Source organism: Sphaeramia orbicularis, chromosome 6 (genome assembly GCF_902148855.1).
Source record: "Sphaeramia orbicularis chromosome 6, fSphaOr1.1, whole genome shotgun sequence".
NCBI lineage: Eukaryota > Metazoa > Chordata > Actinopteri > Kurtiformes > Apogonidae > Sphaeramia > Sphaeramia orbicularis.
Window position 1 is genome coordinate 1,408,089 of NC_043962.1, and position 19,475 is coordinate 1,427,563.

General features: G+C 39.1%; 1 pseudogene; it reads right to left on the reverse strand.

Moving 5' to 3' along the window:
* Positions 1-1,471: 1,471 nt before the first annotated feature.
* The window catches only part of LOC115421517 (large neutral amino acids transporter small subunit 1-like), a 56,241-nt pseudogene continuing 38,237 nt past the window's right edge, over positions 1,472-19,475 (reverse strand).

Consider the following 19,475-nt stretch of genomic DNA (forward strand, 5'->3'; position numbering starts at 1 on the left):
GAGAGAACAGAACGGTGGCTCAGACATTAAGGTCTTCATTCGACTGTGGTTTCAGCCAAAGACAAAGAAGACGAACTGTTTAGAGTAAGTCCTACAATACTGAACAACTGAAGGCCCTAATGGCTTAAGAATGGTGGGGGGGCGGGGTGGGGGGGCTACTGGGAGGATGTAGAAACTCTACAACTACGTTTACATGCACAAAACATTCCAGTTTTTTTTTAACCTTATTCTGAAAAGACGTAATAGTTCGTTCACATGATTAATGAAATGAATATTACACTGATTTTCCTGCACAGTCAGATTAAAAATACAGTTTTTATGGATTTCCACTGGTGGCAGACCATCTACAGACTCCAGCTTTCCTGCACATCCTCTGTTATGACATTAAACAGTTATTAGGGGTGGAAGAAAATATTTATTTGAAATATTTCATTTCACAGTACTGTATCAATATTTTTAGATATTTATTCAAATGCCGATATTATGGAGGTTCATTTTTGTTTTCTTTTTTGGATTTTTTTTATTCTTACTTAACACTCTTTTATTCAATAATGTTCGTTCCTTTGTTGGGATTGAACTCAAATCCTGTTCTGATGTTAGTTGTGAACTAATAGAATCTGAACATTTGAACAGGATCTGAAACTGGAATGTCTGTAAACAGAATTTCAGTTTGAACACAGGAACATTTGGGATAGAATATTAGATCCTGTTCTGATCAAATAAAAATGTGTTTAGTATTTGTGCAGATTTCTGGTGTAATTCAATTCTTCAAGGAAATTATCATTTAAAAAAAAGAAACAAAACCTGTAAAAACTATTGCCTTTTTAACAGTATCATGATCTATCATGATAGATCATGATATATCGTATCATGATCTTAGTATTGTGACTTGTATCGTATCACCAGATTCTTGCCGATACACAGCCCTAACTATGACATGTGTATTATATGTTGCATGTTGTATTTTATATGTATGAATGTTTCTATAGTATTATTTATGGGAGTGCATCCAAATTTCATTATTTGAAAATACAATTATAACAAGTGGTTCCAGGCACAACAAGCCCCGCCCCTTGCACGTATTGTGTCTTATTTTGGCATGGATCCAGCTGATGTCATCATGCTTGTATAAATGTGCCGGAGTTTGAAGTAAATTGAAAGAAAGTTGATGTTTTCATAGATATTTGAAATTCGCCAATTATGAGTAAATAGAAAAAAAAAAAAACAGGATGTGAAAATTTCAAAAAAATGTGAACTTTGACCTACTTTTCCCAAAATGTAATGACATCTTTTTTTGGGTCACAGGAAACCTACAAACCCATCGGGTTTGAATTCAACCAATAGTTTAGTGTTAACAAACAAACTGAACCAAAACCAAACCCCTTACCCTACTCCTTCAGGGGGCGGAGTCATAAAGTCTCATATCTGATTTATCGTATACGGGCCTCAGCATACGCATCTCGCTCACCATTCGGAAAAACTCCTGAAGAACATCTAAACAGAATAAGAACGCATACGAAACCCCAGTCGAATTCAGAATAACAGTGGAATATTCGTGTGCATGTAAAACATCTGCCGCATCGCCAACGTATTGACTTCATCCGTCACGTTAAGGCACAACTCGATAAACACGACAGGATCTGATGACGGGACGTTCCTCGTGAACTTATTCACAAAAATATACAGTAAAATAAGTCACTGATCGGCACGGGAGAAAACACAACGAGAATCCGTGACGAAGCTACAAGGAGAGTTAGAAACTAAGAAGGAGTCAAATACAGGACAAGTCCAAAATGGCAGCGACGCAGAGAGCGAGCGGCGGTCCGGATGCAGGAGGCTGCGATGATGCCTGCATCTGCACGTCTGCGTCAGGTCTGGATCAGAAAGCCTGTGTGTGTGTGTGTGTGTGTGTGTGTGTGTGTGTGTATGTGTGTGTAGGTGAGGCAGAGTGGGGACAGAGGTCATTGTTCCATTTGACGGGCTGTGATGTCAGAGCTCAGAGGTCCCTGGTGGTGCTTTCTGATTGGCCGCCGGCTGTCGTTACCAAACACAAAGGGCTGACTTAGGACTCCTGAGGCACCACCCTGCATCACCTTCTGACACACGGCTGTGGTCGTGACTGGAAAACAAGAAGAACAACAAACAGAGCTGAGGTCAGACACAGTTCAGGTGGAATCCCACTTTAAAGCTGCTTTAACTTTTAAACAAACTTTCAACATCTACTGATCTAAACTGTGGAAGAACCTCTGATCCATTAATGCTATCAATACATGGACATAACTGAGTTAAAATACAGTTCTTCATCTGTTCATGGTCATCACATATGACCATATTTGGACGATCAGAGGCTCCATAGTTACCATGGAAACTAGGGGTGTAAGAAAATATCGCTTCCGCAATATATCATGATATTTAATTTTACGATACTGTATCGATATTTTACACACTGTGTTTATGGAAGTAACACTCCTGGGATGCAGAATTGTGACATTTGTCGCATTTCAATGACATAAAGGTCGGATAAATGCGACCTGGCTGTTCAGACAGCAGTTGCATTGGAAAATATCAGATACAGATTTAGGACCGCATATGAAAGTGGTCTGGGTCAGATTAGTGCTGTCTTTAACAGATCAGATACAGGTCACATATGGGTGTAAAAATCCTATTTGGCCACGTATGCCCACAGTCGGAACAGAGCCTTACTCTGGTCCTAGTTCAAGGTCATATTAGTCTCTTTTCCATTGGACATCTGCGCAGAACTTTACCAATATTTACTAAACGTCGAAAAAACAGAAGTGCGTGATGTCGGTTTTTCCATTAAACCACAAATGTGATGATTTGTTTATTTATTATGGCGAGATGACACAGAAGTCATTCCATAAACCTGAACATAAATATGGTGTTGATTTACAGATATATTCATTATTATTACATATTCCCCCTCTGTCTCCTACTAATTAAAAAAATCAGACCAATGGCCCTGTAGTTTACCGGCCAAATTCAAAGCTTGGGAATGTATCTAGATGTCATTTATTCTCACCAGTTCTGTGTATTTATTCTATTACAGCAATAGCCCATGTTTTGGTCATATTCCAATCAGATCTGTAAAAAAATGCTAATTCCATCTTGATATCATTGATACTGATTTATTGGATCAATCCACTTTCCTATCTGTTAGAATGGGAACATTTGTCAAAGTTGCACCAAATCCAGAATCAGATCCAGATCGAAATAATTTCAATACCTTGTGTGACATCATCATACAGAAGCTGTAGACCAAGTTTGAAGTCAATCGGAGTTGTAGTTTCGGAGAAGAAGACAATTGAAATTTTTGTAACGGACAATAGCTTACGGCCTGGTCGGCCGGTGAGCTCAAAATGATGTGGTTTCCTGGTAGTGTCCACACATACCCACACGTTTCTTCTTCTTCTTCTCTTGTAACATCCATCAACATCTGTTTTTTTATTCACCTGACTCTAGTTGCGAAAAAAAGGTCTGTCCGTTCCAGTTTTGTGTGATATACCATTTGCGCTACGCCGGAAAAACCACCTCTTGCCAGCGCAAAAACGTTTAATTGAAAAATGAGACTTTTGGCAAAACTGTTGTTTTTTTCCATTAGTTAAATTTTATGCACAAGTTATATTTACGCAGTTTGAGGGTCAGTGGAAAAGCAACTGCTGAGGGTCAGGGGATGCACTCACAGATTCCGTTGAGCACCATTTCGGTTTGTTCTTCCACCACACTCCGACCATGTAGACGGGGATTCCTGTGCCGATGAGTGCCAAAAGCCGATCGCACATTCCTTGGAGTCTTCCAGATGGAGACGACGATGAGGAAGAGGCAGGCCAGCACAAAACTGATGGGCAGAAGGATGTTCACCTGCAGGAAGAACAACTGGGATGAGCTTCAGCAGCCAGGAACTGAGAGGAACTGAGTGGAACTGAGAGGAACTGAGTGGAACTGAGAGGAACTGAGAGGAACTGAGAGGAACTGAGTGGGACTGAGTGGGACTGAGTGGGACTGAGAGGAACTGAGTGGGACTGAGTGGGACTGAGTGGGACTGAGTGGGACTGAGAGGAACTGAGTGGAACTGAGAGGGACTGAGTGGAACTGAGAGGAACTGAGTGGGACTGAGTGGAACTGAGAGGAACTGAGTGGAACTGAGAGGAACTGAGTGGGACTGAGAGGAACTGAGTGGGACTGAGTGGGACTGAGTGGAACTGAGAGGAACTGAGTGGAACTGAGTGGGACTGAGTGGAACTGAGAGGAACTGAGTGGGACTGAGAGGAACTGAGTGGAACTGAGTGGAACTGAGAGGAACTGAGTGGGACTGAGAGGAACTGAGACACAGTCAGGATTCTCAGGTCAGATTGCACCGAAAATGTCAGGATAGTCTAGATTTTTTCTTGTACATCTGCTATTTCAGTTTTTAAAGAACATTGAGGTTTTTCTTATAGACATGTGACTATTGTCGGACATACTGCAATTCTACTTCTTTGTAAATATATGCACAATATGGACAAAAGTATGTGGACACTTTGAATCCAGGTGTTTCTTTTCTAACAAACACAATAATGACTAATGTCAGAATATAGTTTTTTATATTATGAGACCTACATTTAGTCACTGCTTCCAGTCTTTTTTCGTTTCTCCTATATGTAAACCTGTTTAAAGCTGCAGATAATGAGTCTAAATGTGACTGTAACTGTTCAACGTCTCTGCTCTGAGTCTGTGACAGACAAAGAAAGAGGAAAGTGAATGAAAAAGAGTGGGAGGGAGAATGAATGAAAAGAACAGAGGTCAGTGGAGACAGTAGTGCCACTGTCCCACACATTCATGGACCCATATATGTGACAGACTCCGCCTCCAAACACTACGAGGCAGAACCAGAGCAGAACCGGAGAGTGTTGGGACCAAGGTTTCTAATAGTTGTGGATTTTTCATTATAGTTTAGTTTTATTTAGTTTTGACTTTTTTTCCTCTAATTTAGTTATAATTAGTTTTTAGAGCAGGTTTGCTAGTTTTAATTAGTTTAAATTTTTTTTCTAAATGCTTAGTTTTAGTTTTCAGTGAGGAAAGTGAGGAAAGAAAAAAAAGTGAACTTTGAATTCTGACATGATTTCACAGAATATTTAGACCAAATACATTGGCGGTAAAATACTCAAAGTGAATCCGTCATTTTTTCTCCAGAGACGTGAAACGGACATGGTCATCAACGGACCAATCAGAGCTGTCGATACAAGTTACGCGTTGTAACGAGCATCTCATTGGTCAAGACCAATGGAGAAGAAACCAATATTGCCATGCCCATGACACGGACCAAATAAACATAATTTACACTTTCAGAGCGATTTATGTGTAATTTTCCGGCTGAAAGTTGCCAAACCAGACGGAAGTGATCCGGACATGTTTAATTTACCGGAAACATATGCTCAGTTTTGGAAAAAAACGGATTTCCGGGCAAAAACTGGAACACTTTCATCCACTAAGTTTTAGTTTAGTCGTCTCTTTTCTCTTCTTCTCTGTCGTATTCAAATAAATCCCGACAGGACTCTGCTGCTTTCTCCCAACTTTAGTCTCCATGTTTCCCAGGTAGAGTGGGGACCAGAAGACGACTGGAAACCACAAGTGAACACAAGTGACGGAGCAAAAAGTGTCGTATGGTGACAGCAGAGAAAATTGCTTGAGGGAAATAAATCGATTTCATATCAATCCAACATTGACAAAGATGAAAACGAAGGGAATTTTATCCATAATTTTTATCCATTTGAGTTAGTTTTGTAAACACACAATACAGTTTCAGTTAGTTATCGTTTTTTTTCTTTTAATTATAGTTTTTATTTAGTTCAGTTAACGAAAATGTTGTTTCCATTCTAGTTTTCCTTATTTTGTTAGTTTTTGTCAACGATAATAACCTTGGTCGGGACGTCGGACTCAGAAAAGGAATCCACATAAAGGCAGCAGACGACAGGACACGTGAAAACTCACACAGGCACATGCAAACACAGCGCAACAATAGTCCTCTGTGGTGGGAGTCCTGCAGCAACGCTTCCTATCTCTCACACACACACACACACACACACAAAACACACGCACACGCACACCACACACACTTACTACTCCCCAGCAGACGTGGACAAAGCAGCTGACAAACATCCAGCATCTCTGTTCTTTAATCTGCCATCAGTCTCTGCTCAGCTCAATGGATCTTTGTTGGAGTCGTTTCACAAAGACGACACATTTCCTGCTGCCAAAGCTAACTGGAGTGGGAGTGGACGGAGACAAAGACAAAGACAGACTGAGACTTTCATGTCCACTTTGTCTCCCATTGTCTGTGTGTGTGTACGACCGTCTAATAGATGCCTCAAATAGACGTCTTCACCTGTTGCTGACCTAGATGGCCGGACAGTCAGCTTGTGACCGAAAGGGTCGCCACACAGGAAATTTGCCTGAGTAAAATTTACTCAAACTGAAGAAAATTTTACTCTAATCAGATAACATTTGGGTCGTCTCTAAAAAGAGTAAAAGTTCCTCTTTGGGTAGAGCTCTCCAAACTCAATATAGAGTCAAATTTACTCGTTTTGGGGAAAATACTTTTGACTCTGGAAAAAATGCTCAGTAATTTTTTCTGTGCAGTTCAATTCCCTGGACTGGTGGAGGGTTGTTGGCTGATGTGCCCTTGAGCAAGGCACTTAACCCCATTTGCTCCCTGGGCGCCTAATATGGTGAGCCCACTGCTCCTAGCATACAGTGTGTGTGATGCATGATCTAGCGACGGGTTAAAGGCAGAAAACAGATTTCAGTGTGTGGTACATGTTTACATGTGTGCACCCCAACTGACAAAATAAAGATTCTATTCTGTTCTGTTCTATTCTATTGGCTGAACATCCATCCATCCATCTAGAGCTGAAACGATTATCGATGAGGTACTTGAAGCAAATGCAAAAATTCACGATTTGATTAATTGACTCGAATTGACTGAAGGTAGGGATGTAACAATATGAAAATTTCATATCATGGTTATTGTGACCGAAATTATCACGGTTATTATTATTTTCGTGGTATTGTTGAAATTGTGCTCAAAATGTTCAAAAATACTAATACACATACTGAAATAGTTTAACCAAGTTGTATTTTGAAAAAAAAAAAAAAAAAAAACTAATAACACGCACAATGTACTCTCTGTAGCAGAAACATTAAAATATTAACATGTAAACATCAAACATACAAATGTGCATTAAAGATGGCACCTCATCTGCATGCTTGGACGGACCAGGGGCCTCATGTATAAAGCGTGCGTACGCACAAAAACCTGGCGTACGCCCTTTTCCATGCTCACATTCAGATGTATAAAGAGTGAAGTGACCATGGAAAAGTGCGGTCCTTCACGCTAAGTCCATAGCTGGCGTACGCACGTTTCTAGTGCTTTGGAACCATTGGCGACACCTAGAGGTGACACTGACAAACTGTTAATAATGTGAAAAAGGTCATTCCTCCGATTGATGGGCACATCGGAGATACACAGAAGAACAATTAACACACCGGCATGTCATCCTACTGCTAGAGCAGCACATCCACCACCAGAACCAGAACCAATTAGACCCTGTATCCATCAGTGCCAATCCTGCCCGGGAGGACATTCAGCAACAGCAAAGAGACAAGGACATAAAATTCATTGGTTGATAAATGTATTTACTGTAGTGTTCATGTCTGTGAGAACATTTATTAGTCGGTCCAGTCGCTCATTGACTCCACCCATTGTCCTCACAATGTCCTAATGTGACTCGGGTCAGTACAGACCCTGCAGGTGTTCTGGACACCGGTCGGACGGGCATCAGCAGTGGGCTGTGGCGGACCAGAGGACCGGCTAACGCTGGGGAATCAACAGAAGCCTCTGTGACAGGAGGATGATACTGCATCTGACTGTCTTCTGCCTCATTGTTGGAAAATAATAATTTGAGTGATTAAACAGGAGTCAAAGTCTTTGATTTCCTCTTTGATATCCTGACATGATCACACACCCACCTTTTTCTTGTTTGTCTGTGATCAGATGATTGTATGACCCATAGAATGAACTAATGTGTGAGATACACAATACTAAATATATATTTACCTTGCGGGTGATCTGCATCAGCCCTGTGAGAAAAGTGTCAACCACAGTGTCGTCAACTTTCTGCTCAAACAGTCTCAGTTCATCTCTTTTCTCCTTCCGCCTGTTTCGTCCTCCGCTTCGCGTCCACCTTGACGTCATCCTCTGATCATACAGACAAGGGAATCCCACCTGCAGGCCCCGTTTATACTAATTTGCATATTTAAATGTGGGTGTGGAGAGAGGAGGAGTCAGGTAGTCCAACATATGCACTCTCTTCCACACTGATTGGGATGTATAAAGGAAATGTACTTGGATTTGCGCGTACGCTCAGTTTTATACATCTGGATTTTTTTGTGCGTTTGGACTTTTCTGGATTTGGGCGTACACCAGGTTTCAGTATGAAATCCACGCAAGTCTTTGTACATGAGGCCCCAGGTCTGCATGGGAGCCAGCTATCCCCAGATCTCCGGAGTGCTGTCCATGAAGGTGCCTTCAGTCAAGTTTTCAGAAGCCAAACATTGCAAACTGAGCATGCATGCCTGGAGTGCCACTGCTCCTCCAGGAAATGAGCAGTATTACCGTCATTTTCAAAGTGCAGTAATCAAACAGGATTATCATGATAATTAGGATTTAAACGGTAATACTAACCGTTGGAAATTTTACTGCGGTTTATCATTATTCCGGTAATCGTAACATACCTAATTGAAGGGAAATATTCTATTGCAGTTTTCCTGAATTGAAGCTCTTTGTGCGTCACAATAAGCGTCCGTGTGAAACACAACAGTGGAACCAATGTTTAACAGCAGAGAAATGAAAGAAACAAAGATTTGATTCAGGAGAATTGTGGTTGAATGATTTTTTTTTTTTTGGATCACTTTGAGTCGATTAATCATTTCAGCTCTACATCCATCCATTTTCTTCCTCTTATCCGGGGCCAGGTCACGGAGTCATCAGTCTAATCAGGGATGCCCAGACTTCCCTCTCCTCAGAGACCTCCTCTAGCTCTTCCGGGGGGATCCCGAGGCGTTCCCAGGTTTATACATGTATATTATAACGTACAGATCACAGTGGATCTACCCACCTCCTCTCTGACACTGCTCTGACCCCAACACCTTTAAATCTCTTTTAAAAGCTCATTTATTTAAGATTGCTTTTAATGTTTAATCTTAATGTTTAACTGTTTTATATTCATATACCTGCCTTTTGCACCTGCTTTTAATCTGTTTTTAAAATGTCTGGTGTCTGTTTTATCTGCTGCATGTAAAGTGTCTGAGTTCTATGAAAAGCGCTATACAAATAAAATGTATTATAAAATGTATTAAATATACTAAACATTTTAATAACAGGCAGAATATTGGAACAATTACACTGACTTCTCTTTAGACATGTCACACTTGTTCAGGTTATTCACAGTTTTTGTGAAAGGATACTTTGTAAATGTAAATATTTTCATGTAATTTTACCTTTTTTAACCCTAAAACAAAGAAAATAATTTGCATTTGTCACTATTTATAGGTTATTATTATGATAGTATTTTATTTTATTGGTCTGACCCATTTAAGATTGAATGACCCCTGAACCAAAGGAGTTTGACACCCCCGATAGTTGATATCTTCCATATGTTTGACACACCTGCTCTAGGATTCACTCGTCTGTCATGCTTTATGAGCACCAAAACATAATTACTGAAAGAATCACAAAGACAGTGATGGGAGTTAAAGGGACCAGTGTGTGAGTTCAGGTTGTACACTAAAACAGGGAATTATCTGGAACTAGAGTTTATTACCTTTTAAATCAGATTAAGTTTGTTCTTGTAATTCCTTTGGACCTTGTGCTTAATAGGTAAAAATTAACGCAAATGAGGTGGAATCATTTCTATGAGCCATGGTTTTCTAAAGGGTATTCAGTTATCACCACCTGCATGGATCTGTATGTGGGAACTGGACTGAGTGACTAGGGATGGGAATTGAAAACCGGTTCTTTTTGAGAACCGGATCCCAGTAGCTCGATTCCTTAGAATCGTTTGCCTGCCTGTTTAACGATTCTGCTTATCGATTCCGCCTTCGTTGCACATGCGCGATGACGTCACACGCACGCTGCATTGTTTTGGTCAAAATGTAGACAACAGGGTGTTGAGGCAGAAACGGTCTAAACAGACCACACCAGGTCCAAACAGACCACACCAGGTCCAAACAGACCACACCAGGTCTAAACAGACCACAACAGGTCCAAACAGACACACCAGGTCCAAACAGACCACACCAGGTCCAAACAGACCACACAGGTCCAAACAGACCACAACAGGTCCAAACAGACCACAGCAGGTCCAAACAGACCACACCAGGTCTAAACAGACCACAACAGGTCCAAACAGACCACACCAGGTCCACTGGAACACTGTAAGAGCTTCCATTTCTTCTAAAGGGTGAAATCCCTCCAAAATGATCAAACATTTGTCCACAGCATGTGATTCATCGTCCTGCCACCCCCCACACCCCACCCCGAACCGGGCCCAGTTCAATATGTGATGTTGAATTTTAGTTGGTTTAAATGTGTGAATTCTTTTCTTGTCATTTAATGTGTAGGGTGTTGTTTAATTTAGACTTGCATCATTTGTGTGGTGTGAGGTACAACAAACAGACAAAAACTAAATAACCAAAAACAAAAACTGAAACATATACGAAAGACGGAACTGACTTCACATCTTAAATGCCAAGAGAGACACCTGGCTGGCACCCCTTAAAAATCAATAAAACATAACAAATAATATAAATAAATAAATTAAAGCGTTGAACCAAACTGTCACATCTGTTATTATTTTTTGTGCATACTGTATGTTATATTTTCTGTGCAGATGGAAATATAAAAGACAGTTAACGCAAACACACCCGTTTGTACTCTTTTATTCACTCACCCAATGAGAATCAATAAGAGAATCGATCATGGAATCAGAATCGTTAAATTCTTATCCATTCCCATCCCTATGGGTGACCTGGCAGAGTTTCCCTCACCTTAATCGGTCGCTCCATCTCAGGTTTCTTATAACGTAACCACATCATCCCAAGGATCGCCATGGCAATGCAGAGCCAGTTGAAGAAGCTGAAGAAGTTTATGACGGAGAAGATGTCGTTGGAGAAGGCGCGTAGAGCAGTGTCATCACACACTGGAGACAAAGGGAAGAAAAGAGGGCAAATCAAATAAAAACCTGGATTTTCTAAGACTGAATCCATTTTTTATCACTTTACTGTTCAGTATTGTATTGCACATTGTACTCCTCCTAAATTTGCCATTTTTTCGTTACGGTATATAAACTCTGGCCCCATTTAACCCATAAAGACCCAAACATTCACTGCTGATCAAAAGCATCTACTGATCTAAAATGTTTAATAATTGTTGATCCAATAATCCTATCAATCCATGTCAATAACTGGTGTCAAATACAGTTCATCTTTTCATGGTCATCAGATATGACCCATATTTGGACGTTCAGAGGCTCCGTAGTTACCGTGGAAACACTGTCATCTTCTACAACATTAATTCACCAGTAAAACCCATGGAGTTGGATCAATGGCAGTGGATGGAGACACTTGTTTTATGTTCGATTAATGATATATTTTGCCAAAAAAGTCACCTTTTCTTCAGTTTTCTCTGTTTTGAAATAATAACCTTTGAGTTGACCCTGAGTTTTCATGAACATCTAAATTAAATGTGGGAAATTAAATATCGAAAAAGACATGATTTACAATGAAACATGCATAATACAAAAGATAATATTATAATAAATAATGGAAACTCACTCAAGAAAGGTTAAATAGAGAGAAAAATTCATTTGAGAACTGCCATCACAGTAGCTTTGGGTCTTTATGGGTTAACCCTGGCTTTGACCTCAGTTTTCTGTGATCCAATCCCAAAAGCTCCCCCCACACACACCCACCCACACCCACACCCACACCCACACACACTCACCTCCTGTACTTTCATCTTAACTATTGCATTGTTACATTCACTGTCCAATGTTTGATGCTAATTTTTCTGCACTTTGGAGTTTGCTTTTGCATTGCTGTGTGCCTGAAAGATACTTCAACTTCTATCTCATGTTTTTTTAAACAATGACCATAAAGTATTGAATTGAATTGGAGGTAATTGCCTAAGTCAAATTTTTTTTCAGATAATCATCAGCAGTCTTAGGAGAGTAAAGTTCCACAGATCTCACAATTTGACCAAAAATATGACTGTCTACGTTCAGATGCAGGTAAATTTGGCCCAAATCCGATTTTTTTTCCCGTATGTGACCTGTATCCGATCTGTTAAAGACAGTTTGAACAGCACTGATCTGACCCTGACCACTTTCATATGTGGTCCTAAATCTGACCCAGACCACTTTCATATGTGCTCCTAAATTTGACCTGGACCACTTTCATATGTGCTCCTAAATCTGACCCGGACCACTTTCATATGTGCTCCTAAATCTGATACGGATCTGATATTTTCCAATGTGACTTCAGTCTGAACATCCAGGTCGCATTTATCTGATCATCATTTCAATGACCGTCATTGAAATGCGACAAACGTCCCAGTTGTTGGTCGGAGCGGAGGAAAACCATATTTCCTTCTGTAAATACAGTGTGTGTCTGCGTGGTCTGGTATTCCATCAGGACCTCTTTAGTGCATGTGGGTCACTTCAAGACCTCCTTAGTGCATGTGGGTCACTTCAGGGTCACATTCAGTTCAGACTCAAAACTGATAGAAGCCGTAATTAATGTCTATTATGAACGAGCACAAAAAAAAAAAAAAAAAATCGGATTTCACCCAAAAATCCGAATTGTTTATTAAGCCCTGCTGTGTGAACGTAGCCTTATTCAATTATGCAATGAGGCTAACGATACGCCTTCTGAACAGTGACGCATGATCGGGTCTCACCGTCCCATTGCATGTGCAAACAAACAAAAGCCTAAAATATAACAGAGGTTCATTTTCTGCAGGAACAGTGTGTGCAGTTCAAGCTGTTTGAAACCTGCTTCTCTGCGAATGAAACAAAAATAAACAGTATCAGAGGAGTCATTGTGCTGATGAAAGGATCCCAGGCAGTTTCAAGGTGAGTGTTTTAAGGTGGAACATTTTTATGTCTGTTACTCAATGTACGAGATGCAGACAAAATTCAGGAAATAAAACCTATCAGAGGTGTAAAAACAAAAAAGGAAAACCTCTTAAATATCACTTTAAACATGATTCAGAGTCCATTTTTGCATCAGAGCAGAAGCAGATCTACACAAGAGTCCATTTGTCCAATTGGTCCAAAAGTCATGTAATTTATTTCACTGATATATAACTTAACTTTTAATGTATGTAGTCTGAATTTCACAATTTTATTTTATTTTTAGAAATGATCTGACTCAGACAATAACACTTTAATAAGATAAACTGGAAAACAGATAACAGTGCTGTTTGATGTTTTCCATGTGTATGATGAAGTGATATTACACAGATATATGACACTTTATGTACACTTTTACAACAGATTCACAAATGTTCCAGTCTAAAGAACCTGTAAATTGAATGTATTATAATTTATAGACAGTGTTTTGAAGTAGATCTGGAAGCTCTGAGACAAACATTCCTCTGGAGTTAAACCCGTTCTCTCATAAACTGTCAGAATTTCACATTTTGAGCCAACAAAACTAAAACTAAACTGAAAACTAAAGCCAACCAGCATTTGGACTGAACTTTTCTGTATTAGTGACTCTGACTTTGTTGATTTACTGTTAATTTTAATTCCTTGGCTGTTACATCCAAACGGGTCATATCTGATGACCATGAAAAGATGAAGAACTGTTTTTTACGCTGATTATTTACATATGTTGCTCAGATTCATGGATCAGCAGGTATTAAACAGTTTATACCTGTAGATGGTTGTGTTGCCGGTGGCTGTTTGGGTCTTTAAGGCTTAAGACTAGTTTAGACTTTGCATCCCTAAAAAATGAGCTAAAAAACGAAGAGTGCCACCACACGTTGCATTAGATGACAAAAGTACATGTGAAAATGAGGGTCTCCTCCTTTCATTCACATTTGCACTGTGAGATCCTCAGGGTGGTGCTGTTCTCTTGGTTCTGTCATAAAGTCTCACAGTCACATTTTTGATCACCAAAGACACCTTCATCTACAGCAGTGTTGGTCAAACTGTGGGGTGGCCCCCCCCTAGGAGAGGCGTAAAGGTTTACCACGGGGGTCATGTGATCACTCCTGGGTGTTTTTTTTCTCTTCCGGTTAGAATAGGGCTGTCCAGTCCTGGTCCTTGAGGGCCGTTATCCTGCATGTTTTAGATGTTTCCCTCTTCCACCACACCTGATTCAAATGATAAGCCTATCATTAAGCTCTGCAGAAGCCTGAGGACCTTCAGGTGTGCTGGAAAAGGGAAACATCTAAAACATCCAGGAAAACAGCCTCAAGGACCAGGATTGGACAGCCTGATGTATCAGGTGGAACTAATGTTTGATGGTTGGAGCACCCTGGACTCATTTTATGGACGTCCATGGTGATCTGATACTAGACTAGACAAAGAGTTTAGGTTTGGACAATGGACGAGGACTGAACTGGACAGGAAAAGACACAGGGACACACAGGTTTTTGGACTTTAATGTTCTCAGATGTCCAATGGAAACGGGCTCATGGACCCAAATGTTCATCTGTGGAACCAACATGCGTTTGTTGGACTAAAAAAAAGGAACTTGATTGTCAGAGTTGCAGATAATTGCACATTTCCTATTTTTATTTGGATAACTATTGTCTCAGTTAGCAGTCTGGTTGAGTTTATTTGTATTATTCAAACAAAAATCTAAGTTATTGTTTGTTTGTTTGTCTGTTAGTAAGATACTCAACAAGTTAAGGACAGATTTGGATGAAATTTCAGGAAATGTTGATACTGGCACAAGGAACAAATAATTAAATTTTGGTGGTGGGGGGGTGGGGGGGACTGATCTGCCTTGGCAGAGGTCTGCGCTTTCTGAGTGCTTTTCTAGTTTGTTTGTTTGTCTGTTAGCAAGTAGCAAGATAACTCAAAAGTTATGGATGGATTTTGATGAAATTTTCAGGAAATGTCGTTACTGGCACAAGGAACAAATGATTAATTGTCCAATTAGGTTTATGCTGTCTACTAGAACTTATACAGATTTTCTTTTTCTTGTTTGTCAGACAAATGGAAAAAGAACAAACTCTTTTTCCATCTGTCTGACAAATTAAAAACGAAAATGTGAACAAATGATTAAATTTTGGTGGTGATCGGGGGGGCTGATCTGCCTTGGTGGAGGTCTGCGCTCTCTGAGAGCTTTTCTAGTTTTTAATTAGAACAAAAAATTATTCAAGGAAAGGCAAATACAATATGATAGTTACGATATTGATGTTTCTTTCAATAAAAGTTAGAATCGCACCACTGTTACAATGTTGTTGAGGTCGAGGGGGACTGGAGGGTTTTTGTCCTGGGGGGGGGGGGGGGGGGGGGGGGGGGGTCACAGAAAAAGACTGAGAACCACTGGTGTACAGTGACAATAACCTGTTAGAGCGTTTAGAGTACGTACAGTGAATATGAGTGAAGGCAGTGGAGTCAGCAGAGTGGGGTGGATCATGGACAGCAGACTGGGAAGGTGACCTTCACGAGCCCCGACAAAGAACAACCTGGGGGGGGGGGGGGGGTGACAGAGAGAGAAAGAGAGACAGAGAGAGAGAGAAAGAGAGACAGACAGAGAAAGAGAGAGAGACAGAGAGGGAAAGAAAGACAGAGACAGACAGACACAGAGGATAAGCTCATGGGTTACTTTCAGTTCGCTCTGTTCTCGTTATTACTTTATTTGTGTCTTTATTCGTTACCTGGATGATGTGAACAGGGAACCGTTGACGGATCCGAAGCAGGACAGACCCACAAACACAGGGATGATCCAGGACATTGGACCCAGGTAACAGTTTCCAAAATCCTACAGGACACAGACACACATGTATTACAAAAGTGAATACATACATAGTGTCACTAGTCTATGAAAAGAAAAACAAAAAACAAAAAACAACTACATTTTCCTTTCTTGCAATTAACACCATAATATTTAACCCCAAATAAGAAATAATTTTAACACACTATAAAAAAATGCAATGATGCTAAAATGTGCTTTTATACTTCAATGGACACCATACAAACGCAAATACAGTCCTGTGTAAAAGTCCGAGTCCAGTATTCTGTTTATTGGTTTAGTAAAGGGGCGGGGTCAATGGCATCACAGATGGACCACCACTACTTTTAGATTCATAACTTTTGAAGCAGACAAGTTTAAGACAAATATTCCACATAAATGTAAAAGTCTAAATGCCATCTGAAACAGACTCTAAGGGCAACATTTAGTTTCAGATATTCTTAAATTAAAAATATCCAAAACTACTGTGTCACAGATGGACAAAAAATGAACGTCTATTTTTTTTTTTTGCCAGAATTCCAAAGTTCTCCAAAGTGAAGTTCCTCTGACATTTTCATCCTTAAATGTATTCAGTGTATACCTTAAACCCTCTATTTTACAACCTAATAATTTGTTATAGAGGAAAAAAACATCTGATCAAAACTAAATAGAAAGAGTTTAGACAAATGTCAGCGTCACAGATGGACAACAAAAGGAAATATCAAATTAAACATTTTTTCCCAATATTTCAATATCATACTTTTTTACGATATTTACAACATACAAATAATATTAATATTATATTCAAATGTATTTTGCATAGATATATGTATTTATTAATTTTAAACACTGTGTCTTTAGAATATGACAATAATAATGACCAAAATAATTAATAATTAATAATAATATAAAATATATGTAATAGTCAAATATCAATCTATTGGAATAAATGTAGTTATTTATGAGTTTATAAAATGAACCCAGAATGACGGCACTAAACTGTCACTTTGCAAATATTCACATTCAGAAAACTCCTCACATTGTTTTTTCACACATTTTTTCTCATTCAAAATACATTTTCCTGAAAATGTAAGTAATTACTACCCAAAAATGTAAGTTTGGTGTGTAGATTATTGTAATTACCTCTGCCAAGAGGTATTGTGATCACTTTACTTTGTGTGTTTGTTTGTTTGCATGTTTGTTTCTATCTGGTTTATGTATGTTTTTAGGTTTATATATGTTTCTGTCTGGTTACCTCCGCCAAGGAGGTTATGTTCTTGCAGGGTTGTTTGTTAGTTAGCACGATAACTCAAAAAGTTATGAACGGATTTTGATGAAATTTTCAGGAAATGTTGATACTGGCACAAGGAACAAATGATTAAATTTTGGTGGAGATCGGGGGGGGGGGTCTGTCTTGACGGGGGTCTGCGCTCTCCGAGTGCTTTTCTAGTTTAATTTTTTTTTGGCTTTGCCTAAAGTTCTAATAACCAAACACACGCGTTTATCAGTCTCCATATTAGATCCAATCTGATATATGTGATGTATAACAGCAGCAAAAACTACAGTTTCAGGTAAAAACAGCTTCAATAACCTAAAGTGGTCATATTTAGTGTGACCTCCCTTTAAATTTAACATGCCTTTAACCCTTTTGTTCAGAAAATATGAGATTTATGGCATTCATTTTCTGATGTTTTATACAGGTTTCATTACATCCTAATTATTTGTGCTGCTTCTTGTCATGGGGTCAGAGGTCACATTAAATAGTGACTTTAACCTTTACAGCCCATTCAGTTCAGTCTTTGGTGTGTCTTTTAAGGCTGTGCATGTGTTTCTTGTTGTATTTGAAGAAAAGAGAATGAGGAAAAACATATGCATGTTCATTTAACCCTGAAAAAAAAAACAGCAAAACTAAAGGTCGATTAAGACTAACTTCAACTTGCATAGGACTGTATTTCATTTCATTTACAGATTTTTTGTTCATTAATTTCTCATATTCAGTCTTCAACACATTCATGAGTGACTTAAAAGTGATTAGAATCATGTCCCATAAGCAGGAAACTGAATGGTCCAGTTTTTAGGAGCAAAACTGGTCCAAGTATCAAAAAATGTCAACGAATGGGTGAGAAAATAATTGAAATATTTAAAACTGTTACTCAAAGAAAGATCAAAAAGGATTGTAGTATTTTATCCCGAGTACAGGTTGTTCCCAGTCTGAGCCCAGAGAAGTCAATTATGTTTCTGGACACAGTTAATTTAAGGCTTATACTTTCTGCTCAGTACACTCTGAGTCAGCATTTGCAGCTGTAACCATTAAAATTTTAACTTTGTAAGTGCATAAGACGGGTTTATTTTAGTATCTGTCACTTTTCCACCTTTTTAGACCCAATAAAAAGGTAAACGTAATATTTCCCCCCAGAATGGACCTAATGATGACCTCAGAGAAATGCACAAAAATTATCCTCTTGTTCTGATCCATCCATAATTAATGAATTTTGTGATCAAATATTGGGTCCAAAAATAGGTTCCAAATATGGACATTAAATCTCCCTCTGTGTCAGTGCATTAGATGTGTAAACATGTGTGTAAATGCTCTTCTATAGACTCTAAATACAGACACTGTGTTCAATGTGTGGATCCTGGTGGTTTTTCTAATCCATACATGTGGGTTTGTCATCAATCTCAGTCTCATTCCAGGTTTGGTGTGGAACCCATCGTGTCCACTGGTGTTACATACAGAACCTGAACATTTAAACACTAATTCCCAAATACGGTAGATGTCTGTGACAGATGGTGGAGGCTCACCCTGCAATCTCACACACATATTTTTTTCTTGTCCAGCCTGACAAATTTTTGGCTAATTTATTCCAACACCATGTCCTAGGTATTTCAAAAACTATTGACACTTCAGCACACGTTGGTATTTTTGGTCTTCCGGAAGAGTATACCTGATACTCCGCTAAAGAATTGGAAGTAACAGCTTTTACCTCCCTGACTGCTAAACACCACCTCCTTCTTAATTGGAAATCTACAACAGCCACTTCCAGCACATGATGGATTAACAAGGTTATGTCCTTTTTAAAAGTAGCGAAAATTAGATATTCAAAACTGGGAAACTGGAACAAATTCTACAATAAATGGCAACCGTTTATGGATTTTTTTTACACAATGTAACCCCCCCCCCTTTTTTTTCCATTATTACTTATTATTATTCATTTATTTCTTATATATTATGTCACCACTTAATTATTTTATTCAGACTATGTCTTAGTATCCTTTTCATTGTATTGTTTGTCGGGTTTCATTGTTATTGTTCCTAAAGAAATATGCAAATTTAAAAGTAATGGTGTTACAAACCTGGTTAATGTTGACATCAGTGTGCCATGGTATTGATAGTACCATTAATTCTCTTGTATACACATCAATAAAAATATGAAACAAACAAACAAAAA